This window comes from Microtus ochrogaster, linkage group LG4 (genome assembly GCF_000317375.1).
Source record: "Microtus ochrogaster isolate Prairie Vole_2 linkage group LG4, MicOch1.0, whole genome shotgun sequence".
Lineage (NCBI taxonomy): Eukaryota > Metazoa > Chordata > Mammalia > Rodentia > Cricetidae > Microtus > Microtus ochrogaster.
Genome location: NC_022030.1, coordinates 12,432,408 through 12,443,765, shown reverse-complemented (window position 1 = coordinate 12,443,765; position 11,358 = coordinate 12,432,408). Strand labels below are relative to the sequence as shown.

The 11,358-nt window shown below is 40.5% G+C and overlaps 1 protein-coding gene across 8 annotated transcripts in view; it reads left to right on the top strand.

Moving 5' to 3' along the window:
* Hivep2 (human immunodeficiency virus type I enhancer binding protein 2) overlaps positions 1–11,358 on the top strand; it is a 194,210-nt gene that overhangs the window by 154,816 nt on the left and 28,036 nt on the right. For 2 of the 8 annotated variants that reach the window (XM_013351422.2, XM_026786467.1), the window contains one exon: positions 1,892–2,021. The exons of the other annotated variants lie outside the window; for them this stretch is intronic. The gene's annotated coding sequence lies outside the window, so the exon portion shown is untranslated. The remainder of the gene's footprint in view (positions 1–1,891; positions 2,022–11,358) is intronic. 8 annotated transcript variants of the gene reach the window in all.

Sequence of the window (11,358 nt, the reverse complement as noted above, 5' to 3'; positions counted from 1 at the left end):
CACACACACACACACACACACACATGAATGCATACAAACACACACAGATAGGCAGACACACACACCAGTAACCAAATAGCAAACCTCAGATAAATTTGTGAAAACAAGGTTCTGAAGTTATAACTTTAAATCATAATCCTCACTGATGTATATTCATCAAATAAGCCTCTTTCATCTTATCCCTATTCCTCCACATACATAGCTCAACAGTTAATGCTGAGATGACTTGGAATTAAGTAGTTGCTTACCTACTACAACACTAAGGGGTAGGAAAGAGAGAGTTGCATGGGCAACAAACAAACATTAGCGAATGTACTACAAAATGAGAAAGAGTGATTTGTATATTTGAGACAGGGTTTCACTGTAGAGCCTGGGTCAGCCTTCAACTCCAGATTCTCCTGCCTCAGCCTCTTGTGCACTTGGATTAGAGGCATGTGCAAGCATTGTCAGATAACATGACATTTAATTAAGCTAAACACCATCTGCCTAGCTCTACCATTTTGCCAAGATACTCTAACCTCCACCACTCAGCAGGGGAACCCACAACGGTGGGGTGAGGTTATATCATATTCATGGCCTCTGTGGCAAAGTTGAGTAGAAGGAATTATGAAGCTCACCTATGGTGGCTGCATGAAAGGGACCTTCTGGATTAAAACTTTTACTTTGAAAGTGTTTTTGTGCCGGGCAATGGTGGCGCACGCCTTTAATCCCAGCACTCAGGAGGCAGAGGCAGGTGGATCTCTGCGAGTTCGTGACCAGCCTGGTCTACAAGAGCTAGTTCCAGGACAGGCTCCAAAACCACAGAGAAACCCTGTCTCGAAAAACCAAAAAAAAAAAAAAGAAAGTGTTTTTGTTATTGTTATTTTCATTATTATCAGAGAAACAGGAAGCCAGGGGGAAAAGGAATGGCAAGACACGCCACCAGGTCTACGAGTGAGTTAAATGAGGGAGCTTAGGGAGAGAGAGCCAGCTCCAAAGTGGAAAAAAACAAAACAAAACAAAACAATGGAATGTTGAGATGGAAAAAAAGGAAGGAAAGCAGAGGGATGGGACTGGGGGAGAGAAGTTGCAGCAACAACTTGACATAAAATAGCTCTTGCAGAAAACTGGCTGTTAATTAAATCATTGCTTCTGCTTTGGATACTAAATAATGTACTATTTGTAAGAATTGATTAAGCGGACATCTAATTTTGCCAGCTTTTACTCCTTTAGGGAAAATTAAATTTTTCATCAAATATTTTTTTTAATAAAACTGGAAAGTAATTCAAAGGCCATTGATTTTTTTTTCTTGTGCCATCTTCCATGCCTAATAAATTTAGAATTGAAGTTACGAATTATCGACATCTCTCCTTTAAAGGTGAAGGTCATTTACTGTCTAGAATCCATTTTTGTACCCAGTTGGTTTATGGGACAAGGCTAGATTATTAATGGTCGAACAATAAAGAGTTTGGATACTTACAAAAAAGAGAAGATCTGACTTAGAGTTTGAAGAACTGGCCCAGACCAACAACGTCACAGTGTGTCTTGACTCTCAAAGCAAGACAGACTTCCCTCTCTCCTTTTCACCTCCTAGTTGAGTGACAAATTTAATGATTTGGAAATTCACACTATATATACTTTTGGGTAAGCATAAAATCTAAATGATAGCAGGAGTTTATAATTATTTGTTCCTAAAACAAATGAACTTGCCATCTGACTTACTTGATGTCAAATATGTTGTTCTTTTTTTTTTTTTTTTGGATTTTCGAGACAGGATTTCTCTGTGGCTTTGGAGCCTGTCCTGGAACTAGCTATGTAGACCAGGCTGGTCTCGAACTCACAGAGATCCGCCTGCCTCTGCCTCCCAAGATGTCAATATGTTGAACCTTAGCTGTAGCTCTGATCTTGGTAGACCGTGTGTGAGCTGATGGACTTGTGGGGAGAGCTGGTGATGCCAACATCAGAAGAAGCACAGCAGCTTGCAGGCTGATGCCTGGGGGACAGCAGTGTCGAACAGACATCCAGCTGTGCCCTGTAGACAGGTAATCATGTTTTTTTTTTAATTTGTTATTACATTAAGGATTTCTGCCTCCTCCCCTCCACTGCCTCTCATTTCCCTCCCCCTCCCCCGATCAAGTCCCTCTCCCTCATCAGCTTGAAGAGCAATCAGGGTTCCCTGACCTGTGGGAAGTCCAAGGACCGCCCACCTCCATCCAGGTTTAGTAAGTTGAGCATCCGAACTGCCTAGGCTCCCCCAAAGCCAGTATGTACAGTAGGATCATGCTCATCAGCCTAGTAACATATCCTAGCAAAACAATTAACTGCCCGAAAATGTGAGACGATCATCAGAAACATTAGGGAAAGAGTCATAGATGGCAGTTCTAATGCACATTTTTGCCTTCATAAAAAGAAAAACATTTGTAATTCACAGTGCTTTGATATTCAGTTTTTCTCTATTCAAGAATAACTCATGGATTATTTCCAATCAATTGACCTATCTCCCTCCCTTTATCTCTTCCTTCTTTTCTTCTTTCCTGTGTTAGATTAAAAAAAAAAAAACTAGGCTCCTTCACATTCTGGGCAGGCATTCTGCCACTGAATGGCATTCCCAAGTTTATTTGATTGCTAAATAATAATTTTACATTTTTATGGAATACAGTGTTTATGGAATACTTCCATACACATGAACATGATCTTTTCTAGAACCAGGACAGTATGCAAAATGGCAGAGTAGGTATTTGGGGTTCACTTGTTAAGCCTTTTTTTTGTAATGACTCTGTAACAGTCCCTCTTCTAATGTACCCTGTTCAACATTGTGTGCATGTATGCTCGCGTACATGTGTTTGTGTGTGTGTGTGTATGTAGTATGTGTGTATGGTATGTGAGTTTGTGTGTATGTCTCCATGTGTGTGTTTATGTGTATGCATGAGTTTATGTGCATGTGTGGTACATGTGTATGTGTACTTGTGTGTGTGGTGTGTATGTTTGGTACATGTATGTGTGGTGTATGAGTTCCTGTGTGTGCCTCTGCATGTGTGTGGTGTGTGCATGTGTTTGTGTGTGTATGTATATATTCTGTGTTTGTGTGTGGTATGTGTATGTGGGATATGAATCCATGTGTCTGTGTATGGTGTGTGTACATGTATTTATGTGTGTATATGTGGGTATACTGTGTGTTTGTCTGTGTGCATGTGTTTGTGTGTGTATGTATATATTCTGTGTTTGTGTGTGGTATGTGTATGTGGGATATGAATCCATGTGTCTGTGTATGGTGTGTGTACATGTATTTATGTGTGTATATGTGGGTATACTGTGTGTTTGTCTGTGTGCATGTGTTTGTGTGCCGATGTGTGTTGCTGTGTCAGTGTGTTTGAGTGTGTGTGTGTGCGTGCATCTCCAGAACAAGCAACTCACAGCCACTTGACACTGAAATTAGCACTCCTCACACTCCAGAGTTGAGCAATGAGCCTCAAGAGTCTCTCTCTTTTATTCATGAGGAGAAAGATGTGTCTAAGCGTAGCCTGTGAGACTGATGGAATGTATCTTGAGCCGTGCCCTTAGTGCCCTTCAATCATCTTTCACCAGCACTTCTGAATCTTCTACTTGGCGCAACTCAAGTACAGTTCCATCCTGTAGCTGAGAAGGAGCAGGCATCCTTCTGTTAGACGGGCCATGCTCAAACTCTTCCTGTCACTGAGACACAGAGGTCCTCTCTCAGTCATGTTCTCTTTGTCCTGTTGTCGTAGGATTTATGTTATGATGACTGATTTTATTTTGGAGAGTTCTTATCTAAAGGATAACTGGTGTACTCTAGTCTTTCCCTGAAACTACGACTTAGCATATTTTTAGCCTGAGGGACAAAATGAAGATCAATAGAGGTCTTTCTATGTGCCTGAGAGGCTCATCAATGAAATATTAGCCCCCCCACAAAATTCATTGAAGTCACATTAAATTTTCCTTTAGAATCACCTGGGAAGAGTGGAGGTTGGGAAGAAGCAATCCTACAAACAAGGGATATTTTTCAAATACTCATTTCTCTACCCTCTACCTGTCTATGAGGAAACCTGAGATTTTTCTCCTCATTCTTTTATTTTTGAGATTATAATGTAATCACGCCATTTGCTCCCTCCTTTCCCACCCCTCAAGCCCTCGCAATTAGCACTCCATGCTCTTTCAAATTCATGGCCTCCTATTTTATTTAATTTTTCTTACATGCATAAATGTATAAGTGTAGGCATGCATAAATGTATATATATTCCGAAGTATAACCTGCCCAGTCTATATAGTGTCACTCATAGGCGTGTTTTCAGAGATGGTCATTTGATACTGGATAACCGATTGGTGTTCTCTTCCTTGGGGAAGCCTATTTCCCCTGCACTTGGCCTTCCTTCGTTGCCTGAAGTCCTTATGTAAGGGTCAGGCCTTATGGGCTTTCCTCCGTGTCTTGTCCTTGTTCAGGTCATGTTTAAGACGTCATGCTGGCGAGGCTTCATGGGTGTAGTTTCTGGCATTACTAGAAGACACAATCTCCCGGCAAATTCCCTGATGTTCTGGCTCTTACAATGTTTCTACCCTTCTTCCATGATGTTTCCTGAACCTTAGATGTGGGAGTTGTTTTCTAGATGTATCCCTTATGATTAGGCTCCACAAGTCTGCATTTTGATTGGCTGAGGTTTTCTGCAGTGGTCTCCATCTATTTCCCTGAGAATTTCCTGGTCGGGGATGAGGACCACACTTCTCTGTGGGCATAACAGCAAGTACTTAGAATGTAGTTAAAGGTTATGCCAGTGTAGTAAAGTGGTGGTTGTAGGCTCTCCTCCAAGATGCATGACATCACTAGTCCTGGGTGGTTGACTAGTTTCTGTGACCCAGAGATTTCTAAACAAGATTTACTATTACTCTTTTGGACAAACTCAGTATTTATTAAATATGATTGTTTTCATCTGGTAATTACATATGAATCTAATAACCTGAATTTTTTTTAAACTGCTGTCTTCCCTCTTTCATTATAATGCTTAACAATATATCCATAAACTGTTGGTTTCTATGAAATGTAAACATTGTAAACCAGCATTTTGGTGAAATATTTTTCTTTTATTTTGATGAAGAACCCAAACTTTAAAAACTCACTGAAAATTAATGGGAAAATTAATTTTCCTAGACAGTTTCACCATGTCTTCATTTTAATAGTGAAAATAATTGCCTAGCTTGCAGGACCATAACTGATTGCCTGTCTGGGAAAAAAAAATCACTTCAATCAATTCTATGCCGTTTGTGTTAATATCATTTGAATCTTTGCTTAAAATCACAGTAATGCCTGGGAAGGTGCTAAAGGTCAAAGGCAAGCTTATCAGTCACAGTACCAAAAAGGTTTGTTGATTTTCAAGAGAGACACCAAACATGGAGTAAGTGAGGTTAAGTCACTATAGTTGTAAATCTGTTGAACCCATTTTCCTCTTCTCAGTGTGAAATCCTCCACCTGGGTGAAACAGGATCTCTAATCTGGAACTTCAGAGATAAGAACATGATATCAGAGGAGTCTGTCCCACTTCCAGGAGCCACTGTGCAGGCAGAACCGAGAGCGTTTTCCCAATCCCAGCTTGGCAGATGTTCACAGAATCTGCTTGGTCTGTGGAGGTGGCTGGCAGGAATAGCGAGTCGGAATTTGTCCTGATCTACTTTGAGCTGAGTTCTCTGTACCTTTCTTACCTCTTACTGTAGTGACAAGTAGATGGCCAGTCTCAGGTATTCGGTGAGAACTGCAAAAACTTGTTGCCTAAGAATAGCTGTATCTATGGAATCTTGGCCCATTTATGTCTTGGATGAATCTTGGATGAATTTTGCTTTGAATGCAAAACAGTTCAATGTTTGTCCTCCTTTTTGCTCTGAGGGTACCATTTTTTTTTACTTTAGCTTAAGCTCCTATTACCAAGGGACATTATTTTCCTCTTTCTTTAAAAAAATAAATTTTATTAGTAGAAAAGGATGCAAGTAAATAAAAAACATCACACAACCTAATTAACCAGACCCAAAGTCTATATAACTCCATGACATTTTATGCAGCTAAAATAGGCTTTCAGAGGAGCTTCACATTAAATTTTACACTTTTTAATCTCGAATATATTTTATGTGCTTATTCACAACCTAACCCTCAAAAAAAATTCATGACAGAATTAGAAGTAGAAAAGCGCTTAGTTTTATACCCTCTTTTATAGTTTGTGTTCATCATCTGCACTCAGTTCCTTCCTCATCTCCCTGTATTAGGCCTTTCTTGTTCTCTTTTCTTCATGTGATACTTTACTCACATGTGTGTATGTTTACATAAATGTTATTGACTAAATTCTACATATGAGAGAGAACAAGGTTTTTTCTTTCTGCGATTGTCACACAATCTCAGAAATTAATTTTATTTTTAAAGGGATGATAATTGATGTGCTGAACTATATATGCAATCACAATATAGAATATGGTGTCTTTTTTATTTTGGGAGGGGGTTGTTGTTGTGGTTGTTGTTGTTTTGACATCATCACTATTCTTCTGATGGTTACCAGTCCATGTTCTTTGTCTTCTGATGGTTACCAGTCCATGTTCTTTGTCTTTGATGAAATTTCCCGTTTAGCAAAGACTGGCGCTTGACAGGTGACATTTGGAGTGCTAGCAGTGGTTGACTTGAGGCAAGAAGAATCAAGTTAAAACAGAAAATAAATCTAGCATTTGCTTAATAATTCACTGTTTGCTGCAGTGGAGTCTTATCTGGCCTCCCACGTTCATCTGCTTGCTGACGTGGCTTCTGCTTCAGTCGCAGAAGCTATTTTTTGTACCTTTTTTGTCTTTGGAGGAACCAAGTGGGCCTGCTTGCTTGTAATGATTCATATCTTAAAGTGCACAGGGTGTCCTGAAGTCCTGCCTCAGGGATGCAGTAAGGTGATGAGGGGCAGGGAGGAGGGAGTGAAAGTCCTTTAAATACTTGTAAGAAGTAGTCCAGGGACAAGGCACATTTTCACAGTTGGTTTGTGATTCTTTAGTTCTATTTGCAAAAGTTTTGGAAATATCTTGGCAGCAATGCAGACAGTGTTGTTTTTATTATTATAACTAACAAATATACAGTGTCCATCTGTGGGTATCATAGTCATTTTCTTTTAAGACAGTGTTTTGCTGTGTAGCCCAGACTGTTAGAATTTAGAAACCCTCATGCCCCAGCTTCCTGACTCCTGGAATGGCTGCCCTGTAACACCACACCAAGATGTAGTAGTGTTTTCTTTTTTGCTAGCCTCTTATGTGTAGAATCAAACCATCTCAGATGATTAATTCATGTATTCAGCTTAAGTAGCTTGATCTTCCTTGAATTTTTTTAGATTAGATTTGGATAAACATTAACTCAAAGTACAATGGAGTCCTTTTCTTCACTACATACTAGCCTCTAGGAAGGCTCTAGATTTTTTTCTTTCTTGGCGTTGGATTCCTAGTTCGGTAATTAATTTTAGCACAGAATATAGCCGCTGGGAAAAAAAGGAATTTTTATGAGGTTATCGGCAAATATGAAGTTTAGCTGATGCCTCCCTGAAGCTGGCAAGTGGAATGGCAGCCTGGTCTCCAGTGCCATACCTTCCACATCCAGGGCTCTCTAGTTTGGTTTGATTTGATTTTGTGTGTGTAGTGCTCATATGTGTGCAGATGCGCAGGCATGCTGGTGCATGCATGTATGTGGAGACATGCCTTGGGTGTCCTTCCTTGGGGCTGTCCACCTTAGGTTTTGAGACAGTCCCTCCCTGACATGGAATTCATCCAGCATAACAGGCTGGCTGGCTAGTGAGCAGGGATCCACCTATCCATCTCTGCCTCTCTAGCATCGGGATTACAAGTATGGGCCACTTGAGTTCTAGGGATGGAACTCTTGTCTTCATGCATGCCAGGCAAGTGCATTGTCAACTGAGCTATCTGCCTAGCCCCAGTAATTAAGTTTTAACTATAGAATTGTATTTTTTTTAATTGCTTCTGCTCTGTAATGAGTATTTCCCCCTTAATACCAGTATTCATCCAAAGATATATGTTGTGTTAAAACAAAAGAATTTTTTAAAATTAAAATGTGGGGTTTTTTTTTTTTGAGACAGGCTTTCTCCATAGCTTTTGGTTCCTGGCTTGGAGCTAGCTCTTGTAGACCAGGCTGGCATCGAACTCACAGAGATCTGCCTGCCTCTGCCTCCCCAGTGCTGGGATTAAAGGTATGCGATAACACCGCCCGGCCTGTTGTGTTTTTTTTTTTTTTTTGAGAGAGAGATATAATCCCAAATTTTATTTCTTGAGGGCAGGCAGTTCCTATGGATGAAGAATAAGCATGGCTGTTGATCTAACTGTAAGCATCAACATCTTCAATGTTCTTGTTCATCCCAGAAGTTGTGCATGAGCTTCGGTGGAGAGAGTTGGGAAGCAAAGATGATTGTGATGCGGTTTATTGATATGAGGATAACAGGTTAACAGCTAAAATTTATTATTCTCGCCTCTCGATTTTACATGTAACTTAAAGAACAGTTTGGGCCTGCAGGGAATGCCTATACCGACTTCCTTGACCGGGTGGGTGTATTCCATTTAGATAAGAAATATGCTGTACAGCTTTTGTTTCTTCTGATTTTCACGATAGAACCATTTCAGTCATAACCTTCTTAACTGGGAGAGTCTCATCTGAGAGTATTGTTTCTGGCCTAGTTTATTTCCATGTGCAGTTCTTAGTAATCCTTATAGGAACAACTTTCATAATATGATAGGCGCACAGGCCACCGGAAATGTGAAATCACAAGTACGAAGTAACAAACATTTTGTGATAGTCTGTTAAAGGCGCCATGCTAGAGTTAAAATAAGTCCCCGGTGTCTTGATGACATCTTCCGTGATGTCCACGCTGCAGCCCACTTGGCAAATGTGGCTCTGTTTTCTCGGACACTCTTTCATGGCAGTTTAGACTGCAAGCATGTCAAAGCACATCCGAGTGCCATCGCAGTGATGTAAATTTCCCAGAGCTCTCCCAGTTCTTTGGTGGGGTCTCGCAAGATACACAGCACCCTCTTCCTATTGGTCACTGGTCCCCCTTAAGAATGACTAAAGATATTATTGAGATTTTTTTTTTTTACTAAAGGCAGCATTTTTGCATAATTTAGCTTTCAAGAAAGTACATCCTTGAAATCATCTCATAGGAAACTGTGTTCATTTGGACTTTGGCACTGGCCATGTTTTTTTGAGAGGTCCTCTATCATTTGGTTCTTTCTGACCGTGCTGCTCCCAAGCAGTGCTTCAGCAGTTGTATCATGCCAGGTGGTGGAGACAGCGGGACACCTACATTTAAGTAGTTGTGAGCCAATGTATGTGTGTGTTGTCTCCTCTCTTGTAGCCCAGGCTGCCCTATGTAGCAAAGGATAACCTTGAACTGCTGACCCTCCTGCCTCCTCCTTCTGAGAGCTGAATCAGGTGAAAAACACAATGCCTGAGCCCATGTGGTTCCCCTCTCTCTCTCTCTCTCTCTCTCTCTCTCTCTCTCTCTCTCTCTCTCTCTCTCTCTCTCTCCCCCCTTTCCTTCCCTCTCTTCCTTTATTTCTCTTTTGTTTTTTGAGACAATATTTCTCTGTATAGCTTTGGAGCCTGTCCCGGAACTCACTCTATAGACCAGGCTGACCGCTAACTCACAAAGATCTACCTGCCTCTGCCAGTTCATGTATTTCTTAAAATATTTAATTAATGATCCATAGCGTCAGGAAAGCCCATATACTTGTTTGTAAGTATATAGTGACACCCAGGTCTCCAGAACAACAAGAACAGCCAACAATAACTAAGATGCCATCTTGATTTTAAGCAATGTCTTGTAGGTAAAATACTGGCAGCAAAGAGGATGAGCTTGCTGCCCGCTGTCATTCCACTACATGGGGTGTGATTATCTAGTGATGTTACTTAGCATTTGCTGCCACTAAAGTAAGGATTAATTTCCTAAGGTTAACTTTTCTCTGAGATAGATATTGTTTCTCCCGGCCTAGTAGGGTAGGCCTCCAATCCTGAGCAGAGCCAACCAGCCTGTCTTGCTGCTTATCCTACCCTGTCTTTCCTGCTGTGTCACTTCCTTGTGCTCTTGTTCCTTCACACACACACGCACGCACTCACGCACGCACACACACCCTGACAGATACCTTTCGAATGTCACCATCTTCTGAAAAGTGCTGGTATCTGGCAGGGTGGAGCATATCTCGCTTGACAGAGAGACACCTTTTGGCTGTTACACCATCCACAGGAACCCCTAAATCCATATGCTCAAAATTTTATCCTCAGTGCACTGAAAACACTGGGGGGAAATTTTAAATGCGAATGTGAGACTGAGCTTAGAATAGCGAGTCCTTTGTTGGCGGTGGGTGCCAAAAATGACTTTGTGTGGGTTCGGTTGCCATAAAAAGAAATCCCAGTGAACAAAATGATAGCTAGCTGTTTTCTTTTCATGTAAGAATTGCTTTGCTATTGAATTTTTAGCATATTAACCGATTGGGGAAAACTGGTATTTACATTCAACATGCTCTTTGAAATTATGAAAAATGGATGTATATGATCATAAGGAAATAATCTTAACTGTAACTAATGAAGTTGTTATAGAGCTCCCTGTCTTTAAGCAGATCTATACCGAAAAGTTAAACTAAAATCTTAAAAGATACATAATAATTTGGTAATTTGAAATAATATTCAGTCCAAAAATATTTCCCTGAACTCAGTGATCCATTTGATGTGCATTTTCTCTCTTATATTTTCCTCCCTAACATACTCTAATATAATAAAATGCTTCCCCATTTATTAACATAATCATACATTTTAGTAATAGAATACAAACTAAAGAATTTATTTATCTTGAAAAATTAAACCTCTTAGTGAAAATATCAGTTAAGAATAACATAAGAAGACATGCCTTTATCAAATGCTGGATTGAACTTTAAAAGCCTTGTGGTTTTTTAGAGTGAATTACTTTCCTTGGCTTCAGGGAGGGAGAACAGCACAGAAACTTTTGAGCATACCCAGGGCCTACTTGGATGTAAAGGAAAAGCTCCACCACATGCAGTCTGTGGCCAGGGATGTGCATCGTTTCTGTTACATTTTATTCTCATGTCCAAGGAAAAGCAGCTCAAGACAAGCAGTCCATAAAACCCTCCTTTCCTGTAATATACCATCAGTGCGATCCTGGGATTCCCCGAGGGACCAGTACTTTTTGCCCTTTTCCACCTTTCTAGTCTCAGAAAGTTCCAGTGATTCATGAGTAGCAGTGAATTGAAGGCTACCCCAAAATAGTGCTCCGAAGAACAATGTCAGCTGTTTAAAATCCTGGGTGAAGGGCTCATAGGGGACAGGATTTCTCTCTCTCT